Source organism: Paroedura picta, chromosome 10, assembly GCF_049243985.1.
Source record: "Paroedura picta isolate Pp20150507F chromosome 10, Ppicta_v3.0, whole genome shotgun sequence".
NCBI lineage: Eukaryota > Metazoa > Chordata > Lepidosauria > Squamata > Gekkonidae > Paroedura > Paroedura picta.
This window is the reverse complement of record NC_135378.1, coordinates 75,947,636-75,967,000: the sequence shown is the minus strand read 5'-3', so window position 1 is coordinate 75,967,000 and position 19,365 is coordinate 75,947,636. Positions and strand designations below refer to the sequence as shown.

At 47.7% G+C, this 19,365-nt stretch overlaps 1 protein-coding gene across 3 annotated transcripts in view; it reads left to right on the top strand.

Annotated features, from left to right (window-relative positions):
- Nucleotides 1-822: 822 nt before the first annotated feature.
- Nucleotides 823-19,365, top strand: part of CCSER1 (coiled-coil serine rich protein 1) — a 739,837-nt gene continuing 721,294 nt past the window's right edge. The window contains exon 1 of one of the 3 annotated variants that reach the window (XM_077300888.1): nt 823-907. The gene's annotated coding sequence lies outside the window, so the exon portion shown is untranslated. Of the gene's footprint in view, nt 908-1,145; nt 1,453-1,742; nt 1,868-19,365 lie in introns of those variants that run through there. The other 2 variants (XM_077300887.1, XM_077300889.1) reach the window with 2 other exon arrangements.

Sequence of the window (19,365 nt, the reverse complement as noted above, 5' to 3'; positions counted from 1 at the left end):
CAGACAGGAGATATTAACCAGCCCAAGGTCCCTGGACTCTGTAGCTGGCTTTCTCTTCCCAAAGCATGTCCTTGTAAAGATGCCTTCTTCTCCCTTCAAGACACTGCCATTCACTGCAGATCAGCATAGCCTAAAAAACAACTGTTGTGCGCACCAGGTTCATGCTCCCAGCCATTACTACCAGTCAGAAATGCCTCTCCCACATCATACATGCAGGTGAAAATGGTCATGCATGGTGCCAGGCTTCTGTGCACAAAATGACCTTCCAGTGACCTTGACTCAGCATCAAGGACAAAGCTGATCAACTCCTTTTAGGCTACCACAGCTGAGCCTCCCAGGTCCTCTGCTTCATATGTGCAGCACCACATACTTATGGTGCCTCGCCCGCTATACTCTGTATATCCTTTTTTGCTGCAGACTGGTTAATCCGGAATAGTTACCACGTCTTGCTTGGGGACTCCCAATCCCTACAGGGGAATAGCCTCCAGTCACCAGCAGAAAAGCACCAGTCGGAACAAGGGGGAGATTCAAGAGTAAAAGAGGAACAACTAATCCGCGGTAAGGACATTTGAAGGCGGCTTCCAAACAACATTTTTTAAAAAAATAAGGGAAGGGGGGGAGGGGGGGAGATCGCTCTCAGCCTTTCCCCCCGGCCCAAAATAGATTAAGCACACCTGAGCAAACAAACGGTGGCAGATAAGGAGCAGAAAAGGGGGGGGGGAGAGCAGAGGAGGAGGAAAGAGCCCAGTCCGTTTACACTGAGGCGTTGCTCTGGATTTCCCCTCTTCTTCTGCAGCACTGCTGCTGCTTCTCCTCCTCAAGTGTGGCTCCAGAAGCCGAAGGAGGAAGAGCGAGGCGCGAGGCGAAGCGAAGCCAAACCAGCCCCGCTGACTCAGAGCTCAGCAAGGTGAGGCTCCTCCTGGCAATCCGGCGCGTCCGCGGGCTCCGCTGTGCCGCTTGCCTCTCCCCTGCCGCGCCGCAGAGAGCCTCTCTCCCTCCGCAGCGCGCTCGCAGCAAGGTGGCACGGCGCCGCCCGCTCCCCGCTCGCGCCCTCCCGCAAGCGCCGCCCCCTTAGTCCCGCCCCGTCTTCTCCTTGGCGCTCTCTTCTCTCCCTCTCTCTCTCCCCTCCCTCCGGTCTTGCCACAAACAGCGCCGGCTGCCAATCCGCCCGCCGCACAGGCTCGGCACCCTCGCGCGCGACGCACAGCCCCAACATGAGTGCCTGCGAAGCCGCCGCCGCCGCAGAGCCGGCCCGCCGCGGGAAGGATTAATTTGCCGCTCGCCCCGGAGGGGATTTATTTTGGGGGAGCTGCCCGGCTCTTTGGGGGACCTCGAAAGGACCGAGGCGGAGGAGAAGGAGGAGGGAGTTTGGTGGGGGTCCCTGGGAGAGACTTCCAGCGGTCCCTTCCGCAAAGGCGCCCAAGAAGTCGAGGCACCCGGCAGCGGCAAAAGGTACTTGGGCTCACCTCCTGGCCAAGCACCCACCTGGGGAGGGAGGCGAAGTGATGCGCACCTCCTGGTAGATGTGTGTGGGGGGGTCAATTGCCCGCTTCTGGTGCCCCCCACCCCCTTTCCCCACCCAGTTTGGGAGATCTGCGTTTTTGCCGGCTTGGAAAATGCATGTGGTTTGTTGCATATATATATAATTTTTTTGCTTTGGGTGGGCGGGACGCAGATTCTTTTTTTTTTTTTTTGACAGAAAAGTGCAGCGGCTCGGAGAACAGATGGAGAGTGACAAGTGGTGCAAAGCAGGCTTTTTATTTGGGGGGAATAAGATTCCTTGCAGTCCTGCAGGTAGATCCGGGGCTGGGCAGGCGGTAGTGGCAGCTGATTGGGAGAGACGCCGGAGGAGGAGAAGGCAGAGCCGGTAGGTTATTGCACGGAGTAGCCGCGGCTGCCGGGAGGGGAGGGTGGTGGTGGTGGTGGAGAGAACCGCATAGCCTTGTATGTGTGTGTCTGTCAGGCGTCCTGATCCCGAGGATTTGACCGAGCTTGGCTCGAGCAAGTCGGCCGCGGCGATTGGGATTAGGCGGGGGAGCAGATCGCTTTGTGGCGGTGCTCCTTTGGGGGAGGTCTGGACTTTGCAGGGATGAAGCGGCTGCTGACTAGCGAGATTTCTTCTCCCAGCACGGCCAAGTCGTGCCTTCGGGGAGACCTGTGGCCCCCGCGGGCGTGCTGCGTGCCGGATGACCTCCCAACATGTGGCCGCCTCTTTCCTGCCGCCTTGGCTCTGGCCAAGGGGTGGCAATCATGACCCAGGCTCAACAGATGTGGAAAATGACAGGTTGTGCGGTGGAGATGCACTGGGTAGCAATTGGAGGGTGAGTCCTGGGAAGATTCCATATGTGCCAATGGGCCTTTGGGTGCTGCATCTTGAACAAAGGTCAGCTGCAGGACTGGGGCCCTAAAAGAGGGGTTGGCCCGTTTCAAATAGGGGAGACCAGGCCCTGAAAGTGCAGAAGGCAGCATCAACAACCTCCAGTTTGGGCTTTGGCACACAGCTGGCTCCGAGCCAGTTTACCATGGTGGTTTCAATGCTGTGTTTAGATCCTTGTTGTTTGTAGAAGCAGCATGCATGTCCCTTATATGTCCTGTTGCTGTCTTAAGAAGGGGAAGTCCGGACTGAGGCAGAAATCGGAGTTTCCTCCTTGAGATTTGAATAGGGAGACGGTGTCGCCGGATGATGACGCACACGTTCCTAGATGGTTCATGTGCACACTCTGAACTGTGATGCGTACCTGCGCCTTTTTCGTGAAGCACGGGAGAAGCTGTACAGTGCCGGAGATAGCATAATTGCACATTTAATGATGGGGGGGGGAAGGGGAAAAGCTTATGAAGACCATTAGGCTTCCGATAATGCATCATTTTAGCAACAGTGTGGCTCTGGGGTGATTTCAGACACGAAAAAAAACAGAAGCATGATGCCGGGTACTCAAGAGGATCAATTTTCTTTGCCTATTCCAGGATGGAATGCTACCGAATGTCCTTGTGCAACAGATTTCACTCTGCTGGAACCTGGGGAGTACAGAGCCCAGAGATTCAAAATGACTAATCTATCAAATTCTCCTTTGCAGCATGACTTTCCTGTTCAGTATGCGCTGTCTGTTGCCAGATTAGCCCCAGAGTGAGTGAGGCTATGCGGGAGTGCTTTTACTGCGGGTCAGAATGCAATTGAAGCCAGACAGGGAGCTGGCCAAAGAGCCATGGTTCTGGGGACACAGAAGGAAAGGAGAACAGAGACTCCAGGTAGACCAGGGGGGGGAGTCCTAAGGATGGCAAAAGGGCTGGAGGATACCAGGACTGAGACATGGCTGGGGGCATTTCAGCCATCCAGCTTGGTATCTGGTTCCAGGATACCAGGATTGAGACATGGCTGGGGCATTTCAGCCATCCAGCTTGTTATCTGGTTCCATTCACAAAATATTTGCCAATCTGAGGTTCCGTGGCACTTCCTATGCTTTCCCTTTCATTCTGCCAGCATGACTTGTACTGGTTTTGCTTTTTCGGCATTTTCACAGCAGAATGCGATGACAAAACAATTGCAAAACCTTCCTTTTTGAGAAGTGGTTCAAAGCCAGACTTGGGTCCACCCCCCCTTCCTCTGCTTCTCTCCTTCTGGTATATGTTGTACTTCAAGTGTTAAAATTCTCAAGAGGCCGAGGTGGAGAAAGAGAGAACAAGGAGGGGAGGAGGGGGGAAAAAAGACGAGGAAAAGGTTTACCAGTGCTTGCTTCAAACATTTCCTTTTGCTTATGCCTTAAAAGAGGATAAGACGGAAGCATGTTCCAAAACCGGTTCAGGGCTATATGAAAGTGAAATATTAATGACCCGGGGAAGCTTAGGAGGCAGATAACTTTGCATAGCATCGTTTTGGAGGGATTCCGTTCTCTTTACAACTCCTTGCGGTATATAAAATCGTGTCTCTGTAGTGCAAATGCAATTAAAAACTTCAGGGCGGCAGGATTTGTAATTATGGGGGTATAGTACTATGCTGGCCGGTGGATTATGATAGCAAATCTAATAATTTTTTCTTCCATTGGAGAGCATCTGTGATGTGAATTGTTTTGATATTCTTGGAGGACGTTGGAGGCCTGGTTCCTGTAGTAACGTTTGGAAGATACCTTGGGCCTGCCAGTGAGATGCAGTGGAAGAGTCTGCTGATTTTAAGTTTCTCAAGCAAGTACTGTAAAGACCTAGTAAAGGTCTAGTACTGTAAAAGAACATGCCGCGCTCATTCGTGCGTGGCTGCAAAACCTTTCTTCCCTTGATCGCTGCGGGCGATCTTACATTTTACATATTAAGATCCTCATTCATTTGGTGAGAGCCCATTCCGGTAATCCATTTAGTTTCACTATTGTTAAGAAGTTACTGCTCTCGCCGTTTTTGCCAAGCCGACTCTAACTTTACTGCTTATTCCTCCTTCATGCCCTTATTTAGGGACTATCTCACTTTCTGGTCACTTTCCACTGTGTTTAAAAACTTATTAGGTTCCTTTTTTTGCAGCTTTTGGCTTTGTGTCGTACTTCTGGTCTTTATTTTTTCTTCAGCTGTCTCTGATATACTTGTATACAGCCCTTCTCGGAGCTTGGAAGGCCATAGGTTTAATCTTGTCTAATCCTCACAGTAACCTTTAGAAGTGGGTTAAACTGAGTGTGTGTGTGTGACTGACCCAAGGGTCACCCTCATGAGTTTCGTAGCTGAATGAGGCCTTGTGGTAGGACTTCTCCAGTCCTGGTTCATTCCTCAAGCTTTTACACTGCACTAGGTGCTCATGAGTTATCAGAATGGGGGGTTCTTTCATACCATGATGGACCTGTGACTATACGGACACATTTTTCTCTGAATGTACATTTTAGTTCTGAAATAGACATTCATAGGCTACCTCTTCTGAAGCCACACTGACACACATTCACGACCCTCCTAGGTTAAAAGGCTTAGCAGAAAAGATCTGCTGCTTTCCATAATGGAAGCTGCAATGAATTATGAAACGTAAGGCATCTGGCCAATCCCATTAAGATATAAATATAGGGAACGTTTTGAATATTTATGCATTTCCCACATTTATGTTCTGCCTTTCTCCCCAGTGGGGTCTTAGAGTGGCTTATATCACTCTTCTCTTCCATTTTATCCTTACAAAAAGCCTGTGAGGTAGATTAGACTCGGAGTGTGTGTGTCTGGCCCAAGGTCAACCAACCAGCTTCTGTGGTAGAATTGGAACCAGGCAGAATGGGAATTCGCAGGTTCTATACCAGCCACCACCTCAGCATGGTGTGATCCAAGGCTTAATTTGGTTTACATTAAATCAGTATGAAAATCAAAGCTGGCTGATGGGCAGTTGGCTATTAGACTTCAAGATTTAATTATTTATTTGGAAGATTTCTATGGCACCTCTCCAGAGAACTGGTCAAGATGACATCTTATGTGTTCCAGGGGTTAGAATACTGGACATGGCCCCTTATGATGCAGGTTACTTTTCTAATCCACTATGAATCTGACTAGGCCTCTATTAGTTTTAGTTCCTCCATCTCTAAAATAGAAATTACAGAGACAAAGTTGGGAAGATGAATAAGATACGAACAAACCTTTTAATACATTTTTGTTGATTTTAACCTGTTAAAGCAGGGGTAGTCAACCTGTGGTCCTCCAGATGTCCATGGACTACAATTCCCATGAGCCCCTGCCAGCATTTGCTCATGGAAATTGTAGTCCATGGACATCTGGAGGACCACAGGTTGACTACCCTTGTGTTAAAGGAACAAAATTGGGAATAGTTATGGGTGAATCCTGCCATGAGCCTACAGTTAGGCCAGATGAGTTTTGCTTGCTTGGGCCGGTTGATCTTCACATCTAGCTTGGTAGGTAGCTATTTATTTATCTATTTTTCTATGGCCGCCTCTCTTGGCATAGCTGTCTCAGGGCAGTTTGAACAGTTCAGTAAAACAACTTATTAAGCAGTAAAAACTATTCAAAATTTTGAATCCTTTAAAAATGAAGACTTCACTCTCGCTGACAAATATAATAGTCAGTCTGCTCGCAGTCAGTCCAAGACGGGAGAAGGGTGCAGAGGAGGGCCCTTGCTGGTGATGTTCAGCCACTTCATTGGCTCCAACCAAATGTCTAGTGGAAGAGCTCTGTCTTACAAACTCTTTGGAACTGTGACATTTCCTGCAGGGCCCGCAGCTCAGTCCACCACGTTGGGGCCAGGACTGAGAAGGCCCTAGCCCTGGTTGAGGCTAAATTTATTTATTTACATCTCTCAGGGCAGAAATGTACATCTCTCAGGCCAGGGATCACCAGCGGGTTCGTATTGGTGGGGCGGAATGTTCTTCCAGGGTATAGCCACAAGTCTCAGAACCAGGAGCAAAAGGAATGGCAGCAGGTGAAAGGAATTTTCTAACGGGATGTTCACAGGAACCTGACCTAGACACAAGCATGGCATTCAGAGCAGAGTTACACTTCCAAGTCAGTTGCTTATAGCTACGGTAATCGGTCCACAGCTTAGAATCATAGAATCATAGAGTTGGAAGGGGCCATACAGGCCACCTAGTCCAACCCCCTGCTCAACGCAGGATCAGCCCTAAGCATCCTAAAGCATCCAAGAAAAGTGTGTATCCAACCTTTGCCCGAAGACTGCCAGTGAGGGGGAGCTCACCACCTCCTTAGGCAGCCTATTCCACTGCTGAACTACTCTGACTGTGAAAAAGCTTGCGGAAAGCCACTTCAGCAATTGCCATCAGCTAAAGCAACCACATTCATTTATGTCCTTAGAATGTGGCCTGCAACTTGGGGACGCTTGCAGCATAGCTGTTCCTCCAGCAATGTCTGTTGCAAAGTGGGGAGCACCTACCAGGCCAGGCCCCACTGGGCAAAGTTCTTGCCTCCTTTCCTGAAATACGAGGAGGAATAGTGGTCAGAACAGCCACAGGTGGTTCCTTGCTCCAAGTGAGTATCACCGCTTGAGGGGGTGTAACGGTGCCTGTGGTCGTACTGTAGGTATCCTATCTCCTTTACTCACTTCCTTTGAGGTTTGTTGGGTCTCTCCTTTGGTGTGTGCCCACTATTGTATATTCTGCCCCCCTTATACCTACCATAGCAGCTTCTGGTATGCCAGTATTCTGGCTGTGCCCCAGGGAATGCAGGGGATTCCTTTGGCTTTGTGCTTTCTTTTCAAGACTGACCTTTCTATTTTCAAATGGGCAGTACCATCGAGTCACGGCTGACAGTAGGATTTTTGAAGGCAAGAATAGTTCAGAGAAGGTTTGCTGTTGACTGCCTCTGTGGAACAGCCCTGGACTCTCTTGCTGCTCCCTGGTGCTTTAGAAACAACCCTGTATTGTGTATTGTGTGTAACAACCCTGGACTTCCAAATACTAACCAGGGCTAACCCTGTGTATCTTCTGAGATCTGATGAGATTGAGCTAGCCTGGCCCATCAAGGTCAGGGCAAAGGTGGAATGGGATTATTCACAAAAACAACACAGTGTTCTGTGTGTGTGTGTAGTATTGTCGCAATCAACTTATGGCAACCCCAGGAAGGAACTCTCCAGGGAAGTGAGAAGCAGAGGTGGTCTGCCATTGCTCTCCTCTGACAAGCCTGCCTTGCTGGTCTCTCTGCTTAGCTTCTGAGATCTGCTGAGACTGGGCTATACTGTGTCACCTTCCCTCCATATTCGAACTACTGCCTTGTTATGCCCAATGTTTTAAAATGCAAAGGGAAAATCTACCTGTGGGGCCAGCTGCACAGTTTTGAGGCCAGAGGGTACTTGTGTGGAGTGTAACATACGTATGGGGCTTAAATTCATTTGCAGTGGAGGATTTGGGTTATAAATGTTGTATCCCTTCTTTGGGGTGGAGTGGGGGTAAATTTGTGATACAAATTGTGCTTTTTTTTGTCCTGTAATATTGACCCTGCTGGACCAAATGAAACATCCATCCAGAGTAGTGTCCTGTTTCCAGCAGTGACAAGCTCAATAATAACTTTTTAGTATTTATATAATGTTTTTAGTGTCTATAGCAGGGGTAGTCAAACTGTGGCCCTCCAGATGTCCATGGACTACAATTCCCAGGAGCCCCTGCCAGCATTCGCTGGCAGGGGCTCCTGGGAATTGTAGTCCATGGACATCTGGAGGGCCGCAGTTTGACTACCCCTGGTCTATAGGACTTAATATAGAAGAGATTCCTTGGGGAAGTTCTTAAACCAGGTAACCAGGGAACATCCTTCCTTTGTTGTCCATTCCTCCAGCTACCGCTTAGGGTTCCATTTGGCTATCAAGGCAGTTACCCATAGACCGGGAATCCTTCATGAAGTGGTTAGGAGTTAAAAATACCATCATGAGCTGAGTCATAGAATCATAGAGTTGGAAGGGGCCACACAGGCCATCTAGTCCAACCCCCTGCTCAACGCGGGATCAGCCCAAAGCATCCAAGAAAAGTGTGTATCCAACCTTTGCTTGAAGACTGCCAGTGAGGGGGAGCTCACCACCTCCTTAGGCAGCCTATTCCTATCATCAATAGGAATCATCAATAGTCCTATCATCAATAGTCATCAAACTAAATCCACTCAGATCAATGGGGCGGGGAAGCTGTAACTCTGCTCAGTGCTATAAGCCTGTAAATGCCCCTATAACTTCCGATCCAGTTCTTACTCTCACCTCCCAGACCTATCATGCTGAAGTTGCCACCTATGTGCAATATTCTGGAATTTTGGGACCGGACGCCTTTCCATTTTCCGCAGCAACAATAACCCGTGCTTCGTTTTGTCCGCTTTCTCTTTGAGATCCGCTTAACTCCATTTGCGGCATTTTCTTCCTCCGGCTTTGTGACATGACATGTGAAATGCAGCATGTATAAGTGCTTAGCGGTAGCATGCACAGTGCAATTTACAGTGGGCCGATTTCATGCGCATCTACACCAGCGGAGGGCCTGTAACACCGGGGTAATGGAAGCTACAGATGTGTGTATTATACACACAATTGAATAAATAACAGCCTAGCTGTTCACTAGTTAATTTTGCGGGCATGCATATGCATTGCTTTTTCTCCCGCTGCCTGTCATGCGGCATGTCAGCTTGTATTGCTTAGATACTACAAACTTGCATGCTCTCTATGAGTGGCAAGTCTAGTGAGATTTCCCTCCTGGATTGTAACAAAATACTTGTGCTTTATATAGGAGGCTATTGCTTTTATCAGCGCCGTCATCTGTCCTATACATGATAGTCAGCTCATAATAAAGCCTGAGGATTGGGTATGAGAAAGAAAGAGACTTGTCGCAGAGATAGAGGAGCAGCGCAGCAGATGCAAGGAGGACATCCTGGGGGGGAAACGAGAGAGAGAGAAATTGCAAAAATATCTACATTAAAATCTCTCGGTCTGCATTATGCGAGTTCTTCTTCTTCTTTTTTTTTTGGTAGCAAAAAATTAATTTAGATGGAGGGAGACTGAATAAGATGCCATGTAGGAATTGTTAGGATAAATGGGAGTTCAGGAGACACAATCACTTGGCAATTATTTGCCCGTAAATATGCAGGCGACTTTCTTCCTGCTGTACAGTTTGGTGCTTCTTAAGATTGGGGCCCTTCTGTTGGGGGAATCGCCACATGTAGCTGCATTTGAATCTTGACAGCTGCCGCCCAACATGGATTAGCAGTTTTGTTCCGGGAAGAAGTTGTCATGGTTCGGCTGCAGTTCTGTGTCCTGGTGAGGTCAAAATCTGTTTCGCCAGTGCAGTTGCATCATTAATTTATAAGATGCCATCCATGACCCTGGGATTTTGCAGAACAAGCAGAATGCTCAGCCCCTCCTCTGGTGAGCTTGTGTCACCTGAAATGTTATCATTTAATCCCTTATTTTCTTCGTTGAAGCTTATAGCCGCCAGCTTTTCCCCAAAGGTACTGTACTGCCCTCAAAAAAGCAAGCAGACATCTATTACGATCAAAGCAACTATCAGAAGCCTTAGCACCAGTCTATACTGAAAACAAAGAATCTTCGCAAGGCTGTACCATAGGACAGGGTTGGCCAAACTGTGGCTCTCCAGATATCTATGGACTACAGTTACCATGCCTGCATGCTGGCGGGGTCTCATAGTAATTATAGTCCATGAAACATCTGGAGAGCCACAGTTTGGCCACCCCAGTCGTAGAACATCACTAAAACAGTCCTCAGCATCTCCAGTTCCAAAGGCTGTGATAGTCGATGATGTCTAGTCCAGTCTGATCTTGTCAGATCTCAGAAGCTAAGCAGGGTCAGGCCTGGTTAGTACTTGGATGGGCGCCCACCAAGGAAGTCCAGGGTAGCTAAGCAGAGGCAGGCCATGGCAAAGCACCTTTATTAGTTTCTTGCTTCAAACAGAAGGAGAAATTGGTTTTTATAACCCGCTCCTCTCTACACGAAGGAATCTGAAGTGGCTTATTAATCGTTTCGTCTTCCCACAGCAGACATCCTGTGAGCTAGGCGGGGCTGAGAGGGCTCTGACAGGACTGCTCTGTGAGAACAGCTCTGACAGGACTGTGATGAGGCCACGGTCATCCAGATGGCTACATGCAGAGGAGCGGGGAATCAAACCCAGCTTGCCAGATTAGAGGCTGCTGTTTTTAACCACTATATCAAGCTGAATACCCTAAGGCAGGGGTAGTCAACCTGTGGTCCTTCAGATGTTCATGGACTACAATTCCCATGAGCCCCTGCCAGCATTTGCTGGCAGGGGCTCATGGGAATTGTAGTCCATGGACATCTGGAGGACCATTGGTTGACTAACCCTGCCCTAAGGGGTCACTGAGCCTCTGGGGAGGGCGGTATATAAATATAATATGTTGGCTGCAGCTTGTCAGCACTTTTCCTCCATCTCCACCTAATAGCTTGGCAGGCTGCTGCTAGCCAAAGCAGACTGTGCTGACTTTAGGAAGACGATGGCCTGACTTGGAAGAAGCAGAAGAGTTGTTGTTTTGTATCCTGCTTTTTATTACCTGAAGGAATCTCAAAGCAGCTTACAATCTCCTACCATCAAAGCAGCTTACAATCTCCTACCATCCTACCAGCTCTGAGAGAACTGGGACTGGCCCAAGGTCCTTCCCCTGGCTGCATGTGGAGGAGTAGGGGATCAAACCCCATTCTCCCTATTAGAGGCTACTGTTCTTAAGCACAACACACCACACTGGCTCCTTGGCAGCCACAGACTGGAGGAAATGGCCATTGGGGAGTCCCTTCCTAACCTGCGATCAGCAGTGCTTCTTACCAAATGACTCCGATCACAAGGAGCAGAGAGTTGTATGGCCGCTTCCTTTCCACAGTCTCCCCTGCGGATGACCAGATAGTTGCACAAAGGCATAGATGGGGCCAGCGTACTCACTGCTTGTCCCCATGTGGTCAGTGGGGCTGTTGTTTGTACCTGGCTAGTATAAGGCAGCTCTCATGTATTCTGGCTGCATGTGCGGGAAGAGAAAGGTAGTTAAAGAGAAAGAGAAACTGTAGTTATGAAATCAGAGCCCAGTAGCACCTTTAAGACCAACAAAGATTTATTTAAGGCGTGAGCTTTCGAGAGACATCTGTCCCACTATATATTTCTGGTAAGGCCCAGGAGGGGGAGAGTGTCTCACGGTTTAAGTGCCACTCAGCGCTTAACACCCACTCAGGGTGGCTGTCCCGCCCCTGAGTGCCTCCTCCTCCAACCGATTTGCCTGTCTGTCCAGCGGCCAGCCAGTTACCTTCCTTCCCCCACCTCTGACCACCCCCTCCTCCTTCCACTTCCCTCTGAGGCTCGGAGGCTGCAGATCCCGGCCATGTGAGAGCTGCCCCCTGCCAGTGAGTTCCCCCTGCCTGCAGCCTTTCCAGGTCCTGGGGGGAGGGGGAGGCCATCCGCAGAGTTCTTCCACTCCAGCCCCCTAATCAAGCGCCTGTTGTATTCCTGAATGCAACAGGCTTGGCCTGAATCAGTCTATATGATATAAACACGTTCATCCTGCTGTTGTTTGTATTGACGGGTTTTGCAGGTTTTTGCAGTATGGAAAAACCTGCAAGACCTATTTGATCGGAGTTGGTGGTGAGCGAAAGAAATGAGCATGCTTGCCATGGGCCACCGAGCCTCTTTCCTCATGTTGCTTTCAGATCCCTTAAGCATGATTGTCTATCTTTAGTCTGGGAGGGTAGGTGGAATCTGAATACACATGATGGTCAGTTTTCTGTGACGTCTTCTGGAATGACACCTCCATGCTAGTGGTCAGAAATGGGCTGGCTGCAACGTTGATTTCACACACACACACACCCCTCCGTCGATGGGAATGCTTCTATTGACTTCAGTGGAGGAGAGATTTCATCCTTGGAAACTACTCTGCTATTAATCATAGTGTAATACGCAGCCACCTGTTAAAGCCAGAATCAATAGCTGTCTCATTGGTAGCCATTTGTTACCGGTTCCACCAAATGTTAATGACCGCCGAACGGAAAGAAGAGAATCTTTTTGGGGGGATTGAGGCTGTCTGCGACTAGGTGTGGGTGAGCAGCCTTGCGTGTGTCAGTGAGACAATGAAACCGGCAGCCCGGTCGGCTCCAAAATTCAGAACGGCAGTGTTTCTGGCAGTCGGTGACACACATTTGCGTCTGTGCGTGTGTGTTCAGTGTTCCACGTGATAAGAACATCTATTGGGGTAATTCATCTTCCAGCCGCGAGAGACAATATGAAGGCATTAGATAAGGGGGTAGCGCAGATATAAGGAGAGCATGCTGCCATGGATGTGTAAGACGTTCAGAAATGTTCAGTGCACAGGGAGGGTCGGAAGGAGTTTTTGGTGGCATGGGTCATGCACAGTGTGGAGTGGAGGCAGTGGCTTGGATCCGCCAAAAAAATTCCGTGTGCCCTAGGCTCTTTGCACAAGCAGAAGGGGGAAGAACCCCCACCCCAGGCCTTGTGCTAAAATAACCATGCTGTATCCAAAGGAGTGTCTCTGGCTGACTGTTCTGTAAGCAAATTTTCTGGGCATTGTATGATGTACTAAGAAAAAGTGTTGCAGAAGATCTCGTGCAAGCAGAACTGCACTAAGTCTGTTTATATTTCTGCTTGTGCCTCACTGGTTCCAAACCTATATTTGAAGGTACCAAGGCAGAATGTAAATGTCAGTTGTGACTATGCATACATGTTTCTGATGTATCATGGTTGCTGATGACCCCTGTGATTTCATTTGATTTGGAAATGGAGCTGGCTGATTTTTTGAAGTGAGATGGTGCCACAAAACCTTGAAGACATCAGTTTGTTCTGGTGTCTGGGGGCCAGATTTCATCGTCCCGGATCTGTAGGTAGTGGATTGGAGTCCAAGGACTTGCAGGGGATTTCCCTTTGTTGTTGTACCTGTGACGGATATGTTACTAGGGCAGGCCCTGACAGATGAAATTCATAAATGGGGAAATATAGTCTTATGAGGTAAGTTTGAGAATTCCCCAGAACAGGGGTAAGAAGTGAAGGTGTTTTCTGGGTCAACAGATAAAGATGTAACAGAATGAGAAAAGGTTTAAAACAATTTTAACATGAAAACTAAAACATCTTGCAGAGCAGGCTCTCAGCCCTGTTCTGGAACAGACTAGGGTCATATGATTATATGCAAATCACAAGTTTCTTTAGCATTGTGAATGGTAAAGGAAGATCCTTGAACGTGTATATGCTATGGGGTGGATTGTAGGTAAGCATGGGATAATGGTGAAGCCCCACAGGCCCCTAATGAACAGACTGCACCCTCAAACATGTCCCTGAATTAGGATTGCCTGGTGTCCTGCTATCGTGGGAGCCCTCCCTGCAACCCTGCTTATTGCATGCTGGTGCCTGAAGTGCTGGGGTGGTGGTGTATGAGGGCATCTGCTGACCAGTGCTCTTCCTGTGAAAACCAGAAGTGACATCATGGGTGCTCTAGGATTTGCAAAAACTCTATGGTTTCACCATAGAGTGTTAGTCCTTCTGGTTTTTACCGAAAGTGATGTCAGTGTGATGTCATGTGACACTGGCACAGCAGTCCCCACCCCTAATTGCCCCTGGCAAGCCCACCCTGAATCCTTTGCTACATATAAGAGTTCTGTTGCAGAAGTGCAAAGGTTTCTCATTGAACGTGGAGTTTGGAAACCACTCTGTGAAGGCATTTGGAGTGCTAGCAAGGCAAAACACAAGCTTAGCTTGAACTTTTGCAGGGCTTGGCCTTTTTCTTTTGTTGATACCGACTTTTTATTGTTTGAGGAGCAGAGGGTAGCTAAGGAAGGAATCTGGCACCCATTCCGAGGACTCGGGCAAGATTAATTAAAAACCAAATCTTCTCTGACAGTCCTATATCCAAAGTAATTTTAAAAAACATACTGTGAGTGAGATCCCAGGGTCTCCCTTGGTAGTTTTTTCCAATTTTCAGCCTATTCTTATGGGTAGCACATATCTCCTGATGTTATTTAACCTAAATCTTTTCTCCTGCAGTTTAAGCTCATTATTGGTTTTCCTATCTTCGCTAGCAATACAGAGCAACCGGTTACTATTCCTACTTAACACAGCCTGATGCGTATTTGAAAACATCTATCAGACTCTCGCTAATGTAATCGCCTTCTAAAGCAAAAACACTACCCATACTCATATCTTTCCAATAGGTTTCTCTCTGTCATTTGCTCTTACTTTAATCACAGCTGTTGGTGCTCTTATCTTTATATATACACACACACACATATATACCCTTCAAACTAACGCTGGTATTTTAAAACAATAAAAAACCTGCATTGTGTTGCCTGTAAAAATATGCAGAATCAACAGATGTTTGCAGAATCATTTAATCTGTATATAAATCATCTAGAGGGAACAAGAAGCTCTCCTTTTCCTGGATATCGCATGCTTGTGTGTTGCAGAATTCTCTTTCAGGACTGGAAACTTGAAAACAAAAGTGTTGGATTCTGAGTCCTCCACCCATTCTGAATACGACTTCCTTAATATATTTGGTCTTTTCCATAATATTAGCACAACTTGAAAAATAACCCCTAGGCTTTTAGTGTTTTTTTTAAAATATATCTCATGTGCCTAGAAATTTGGAGTCCCTTCATAGCTCTGTGCATTCAGTTGACCTTCAGTAATTTTTTTAAGAATTTGCCAGTTTGATTAAGACCAGTCATATCTTGAAAAGTCGTGTTCGGTTGGCCACCTTTTTGGTGAGGTTGCTGAAGCTTGGTTCCCTAAACCAGTGGTCCCCAACCTTTTTATCACCGGGGACCACTCAACGCCGGGGACCACTCACCAGGGACCACTCAACGCCTTTTACTGAGGCCCGGTGGGGGGGGGGTAGTTTACTCCTCTACTCTCAACCTCTGCCCTAATTCTCTCTGATCGCTATGGTAATGTTTAAATATCCCTTCAAAATAAGATACAGACACGCCACAACAATGAAGTGTGTTGTAAAGGGCTGGGGGGGATGAAGTAAAGGGCCAGTGGGGGGGGGAGAAGGCTTCCTTTGGGGCCCACCTCCAATTAGTCTAAGGACCACATGTGGTCCGCAGCCCACAGGTTGGGGATCGCTACCCTAAACCATCCACCAGGGAAATCACTGTACGTGTAGTGTTCATGAGACGTGCACTCTGCAACTGGTTTGCTGTTACAGATTCCGTGAAAAGAACCAGGGTGGGTCTGCCTTAGCAGCAACCTGCACAGAAGACAGAAAAAACTTCTCCTTGGGAAGCTGAGTACAGATTGGTGGTTTAGATCCAGGAAAGGAAAGGCTTTAAGTTTGTGTCTGCCGTTTTCTGGAAGGGCTGGTATGTGTGCCTGGCAGAGCTCCTCGTGCGACAGCCCTGCTTTCCTTCCAGAATTTCTGCGGCTGGCATCCAACATTGCTGCATTCTGCCCTCCCCCTCCAATATAGAACGTGGCAGATGGGTGGCATACAGGATGGGAGTAGATGCTGATATACTGTAAGCTCACAGCTGCAGTTTTTGTCCAATTCAGAAGCCTCTGACACCAACAAAGTTTTTTGGGGAGGGGCGGGTAAAGAAGGACGAAATATTTTTCTCACTGTGAACAAGGAAACAGATCCAGTCCTCAGTACCTGGAGGAAAAAAAGTACTGAAAGAAACCCAGAAGGTGTTGATGGGTTAATACAGAACTTACAGGGATATGTCAATCAATCAATAATAAATAAATTACAGGCATTGGCTACAGCTGTTGATATTGCAAGCGGGCAAACAGGGGTAGAGTTTTGGCTCTGTGATACAGCAGCTGCTTTGCATACGGAAGGTTCCAAGTTCAGTCCCAGGTAGCTCTCCAGTTAAAAGGATCTCAGGTAGCAGGTGCTGGGGGAGGGGGACTCTTTCTCTGCCTGAAACCTTGGTGAGTGAGTTCTTGCCAGTTCCTAGACAGATGGTCTGACTCAGTATAAGGCAGCTTTGCATGCTCATCAGTATATATTTAGTATTGCTTCAAGAACCTTCCCTTTTGCTCTTGAATACCTTGGCAGACGACAGAGCGTTCTCGTCTCCGATGATAGCTGTCTGAACAAATGTGGTGGCTATTTGAGCAAATTCCATGTAGTATCTTCCTGTTTGAATGGAAAAGGGTCTGTTAACTGACCTTGCCTGGTTAGGCCGATCCACAGGACCACTAAGACACGGCTTTCTCTAATTATGAGTGATTTGAACACTAAATTCCACTTGTTTCTAATGCCTGTTTTCTCTTGCGGAATGACTCCTAGAATCATAGAGTTGGAAGGGGGTCCCCAGGGTCATCTAGTCCAACCCCCTGCACAATGCAAGACACTCACAACTACCTGCCCATCCATTCACAAATTAAGTTAATAAAATTACCATTTCTGTTAGATGACCATCTAGCCTCTGCTTAAAAACTTCCAAAGAAGGAGAACCCACCACCTCCGGAGGAAGCCTGTTCCACTGAGGAATCACTCTGTCAGGAACTTCTTCCAGATGTTTAGCTGAAAATTCTCTTGAATTAATTTCAACCCATTGGTTCTGGTCTGACCCTCTGGGGCAACAGAAAACAAGTCTGCTCCATCTTCTATATGACAGCCCCTCAAGTATTTGAAGATTGTTATCATATTTCCTCTTAGTCCTCTGCACACAGTACTCCAGGTGGGCTCTGACCAACAGAGGGGCTATGACACCTTGTGGTTTTGATATGTGTGATGTTTTCAACACTTGAGAATGTTTGAAGGAAACAAAACAATTTGTCGAAGGTATGCGAGTGCTGTTTGGAATTTTCTGTCAGACTGCAATTTGGACGGAAGGGTGTGAGCTTCCTATGCTTGCACTGTGCTATCCTAAGTGGACTGCCACCTGTTTTAGAAAGGTGTAACCTAGCTGAGGATTGCACTGGAATTCTCGCTAGCTATTTTTGAGCTCTCCGATAAGATGGCAAACATATGAGTAGTCCAGGAAACTTGCCACATTCGTTCAGAGTCAGCTTGCTATTCTTGTCTGTAATTGCTATTTTTTCATGCACCTGCATATTGGAGTGCAAATCTGTCGCTAGATAAGTGATGATCAGGAACTCCAGCAAATATAATGTTGGGGTGGAGCCTCACCCTGCCTCTGAACTCCAGCTCCTGACTGAAGTTGTTTTCTGTAAATTGGTAGCATGAGTCATTCTGAGATTATCAGCTGTTATGGGAACCACTTCTGTTATGGCTTGCCAAGTGGGGAACGCTGTTTGCTTTGCTGGACTTGCCGGCAAGTCTATGCGTGCTCTTAAGGTAAAGGTAAAGGTATCCCCTGTGCAAGCACCGAGTCATGTCTGACCCTTGGGGTGACGCCCTTCAGCGTTTTCATGGCAGACTCAATACGGGGTGGTTTGCCATTCCCTTCCCAGTCATTACCGTTTTACCCCCCAGCAAGCTGGATACTCATTTTACTGACCTTGAAGGATGGAAGGCTGAGTCAATCTTGAGCCGACTGCTGGGATTGAACTCCCAGCCTCATGAGCAGAGCTTCAGACTGCATGTCTGCTGCCTTACCACTCCGCACCACAAGAGGCTCTTTTGTGCTGGGCTATCCTTGAAGAGAACTTGCAAAATACATCTACATTGATTGCCAGCTGGTTTCTGAGCTTAATTCAAATAGTGCATTATGAATTTAAGGCCTTTCTGGCCCAGACCTGAAGGGGTGTCCCATGTTCCGTATTCCAGGGGAATAAAATTAACAAAAGCCTGAAGGGAGAATGGACATGCAAACTAAGGAAAGCTTGAGTGCTTGTCAGTCCTCCTGATACTGCAGAGGCTGCTAGTGCAGGTAAGAAAACCCTTTCCTTTAAATAAGACCAGCTACTCAAAAAGCGTACCTTACATGGCCTGGCCTACTTTCTGAAAAGCTCAGCAGATGCTAGGAATGTACTTGTGGGTGCCACGGCGCTCATGGGCACCATGTTGGGGAACCAAGCACTAGGGTGGGGTGGCCAACCTGTGGCTCTCCATCTGCACTAGGGCATTTAGCGTGGTGTAAGTTGAGGGCATTTGGAAAGCAGGGTTACTTGGAGTTTTAGTAGATTGAAGATTGTCACATGGCAAGCACAGTTTTGCTCAGCTGGAACCAGTTCACACTTTCTGCTTCCAGCCTTCTGTTCACACATGTGTTACGATATCTTAGCTCCTGGCTCTTATTGGCACATTCTCTACCATCTAAGCTTCATTTATAAGCTTCTCCCTCTATTATTCCTTTATTACATTTTTGCCCTGTTCCTTCTTAGAGAAGGAGCCAGAACATAGTGTATTCCTTTAAGGGCTATCTAGGCACTGATGAGACTTAGACCTGCTAAGGTTGTCTGTATCATGTAGCTTCCATCCATATTCTTGGTCAGCCATATTCTGTAGCACACTGGTCCTTAGCCATTAATCTGCTGCCCACCAAGCTTGTAGCATCATCATGAAATGAGCAAGGGAAGGAGCAAGGGAAACATTAGGACATGATGTTTACCTGGATTTTAGTTAGGCTTTTGACAAGGGTCCCCATGATGTTCTGATGGGTAAACTGGAGGACTGCAGAGTGGAATTTCTGTTGGTTAGGTAGATAGGGAACTGGTTAGAAAACTGCACCCAATGAGTAGTTGTCAACGATATTTCATCAGATTGGAGGAGGCGAGCAGTGAGGTGCCACAGGGCTTGGTACTGGCTCTGGTACTTTTCAACGCTGTTATCAATGATCTGGATTAGGAAGTGGAAGGACTCCTCATTAAATTTGGAGATGACAAAATTGGGAGGAGTAGAGAACACCCCAGACAATAAGAGTTCAACGAGATCTGAACGCTTTCCGTGGGCAAATGAGAACGAGATGCAATTCAGTAAGGAGAAGGGCAGAGTACTATATCTGGGTCACAAAAATGAGAAGCATGTATACTGGATGGGTGATACACTTCTGGGTAGCAGTGT